The sequence below is a fragment of the Hyla sarda genome, chromosome 1 (assembly GCF_029499605.1).
Source record: "Hyla sarda isolate aHylSar1 chromosome 1, aHylSar1.hap1, whole genome shotgun sequence".
NCBI classification, from domain to species: domain Eukaryota; kingdom Metazoa; phylum Chordata; class Amphibia; order Anura; family Hylidae; genus Hyla; species Hyla sarda.
In genome coordinates this window covers 74884540-74886185 of record NC_079189.1, presented here as the reverse complement: position 1 = coordinate 74886185, position 1646 = coordinate 74884540, and the positions used below count along the sequence as shown (strand labels likewise).

At 42.1% G+C, this 1646-nt stretch overlaps 1 long non-coding RNA gene across 1 annotated transcript; it reads right to left on the bottom strand.

Moving 5' to 3' along the window:
• Nucleotides 1–237: 237 nt before the first annotated feature.
• LOC130301385 (uncharacterized) lies at nucleotides 238–1297 on the bottom strand. Its single transcript, XR_008851986.1, has 3 exons — nucleotides 1177–1297; nucleotides 1056–1074; nucleotides 238–951 (listed from the first exon to the last, which is right to left on the bottom strand). It is a non-coding gene; the product is annotated as an uncharacterized LOC130301385 (long non-coding RNA).
• Nucleotides 1298–1646: the final 349 nt, after the last annotated feature.

Here is a 1646-nt window from a genome sequence, read left to right as displayed (position 1 = left end):
TCTCATGTTAGGGAGTACCCCTGCTTAGGCCATATTTGGTTGCATAGCCACATGGTGGGACCTTTCAGGATATCATTATACAAACTATAGGCCACACTTCATTTTGCAAACCATTCTAGCTGTCAGAACAATGCTGCACCCCCAGAAGTGACCCCCATTTTCAAAACTATACCCCATAAAGTATTCACCTAGGGCAAATGTGAGTACATTAAGCCATTATTGTGTGTCTGGAATTATTTCAAAGTCAGTGGAAAATATTAGAAATTAGCTTTTTTCCACAAACCCTTTATTTGTGCGACATCATTTTGGTACATCGCTTCTGAAATGGAGGAAACACACACAATACAATACAACACAATACAATTTTATTACGCTGTTCATCCAGGGCTGGGCAATACCCCCAATTAGGTCATATTTTGTTTCCTGTCCGTCTGGTAAGACCCAGAAGGAGAGGAGGCCCTTTGGCTTTCAGGAATACTTGAACTTTGATAAGTTAGCAACCCCACAGCGGGTATCAAATAGATAGTCTCTTCCGAGAAAATTAACAAATCATAAGGGGGAATATAAAGCCCACGGAAAGTTCTCTTAAAACGTAGCTTTTAATGTATCCTTGATAAAATACACCATTACCAAAAGTGACACTTTTTTAAAAAACAGATTAAACGTGAGTACCAATTGTACCAATAGTTATGCCCAACGCATTTCTGAAATGGAGGAAACAGCTTCCTCAGGGGAATTGCACTGGCACAATTTGCATGTTGGTTGTATGTTTAGGTTAAATAACCAAAAACTGTGCTGGATGGGTCTATACACTACGGTTTCCAATCTACCTTATCTGCGCTTACTAATAAGAAAAGGCAGACAAGTATATACACAATGGCATAGTATGCAACTCACATAGGATATAGAAACAGTATAAGATACCGGACTGGCCTGTTCCCTTGTAATCACCTTTAAGAAAAAAAAAGGGGGGGGGGAGAGACAAATTTAATTTTAAACTGGGCACAGTCAATTTTCGGAGAGGCCAGTAAATTCAATCTAAGTAAGTTTGCTACCTTTCGTCACTCAGGAAACCTGGAAGACAAAAAACAAACAAGATCCCCATTAGGGGTATTTCTTTGATAGCCAAGTTCCAGCAAAATAAGCGGGGAGCTCTGCCAGATACTGGCTACTTACTGTTAGATGTCTGGTCATATAGTTCGGGCTTGAGTGCAACCTACAATGGTAGGCAGCCGCGCTGCGGGCTACTGGCGCTCATCCCGTTGGCAGCGACATCCGTCCTCCTATCCGGAACGCCGCTGTCACGTGATGCGCATCATGTGATGTGCATCGCAATGATGCAAATCCCTATGCCGCGATCTCGCAAGAAACATTCACGTGACCCATTCCGGTCACATGATACTCCCTGAGCTCTGCTGTGCTGATACCATGGGTAAAGTCCCACCCCTCGGCATATGTAAACAAAGCAAGGAATGTGTGGTTGAATGGGATGGCACGGGTCTCTAGAGCAAAGTGATTTAGGCCAGTGAGTATAGTTCTTAGTCAATGTGAGACAAATTTTGTCATAGAAGTATAATTATAGTCTGTCAGTAAGTGTTAAGAAATAGGTCAGATCAACACCATCTATGGATAACAATGGTGTAGTT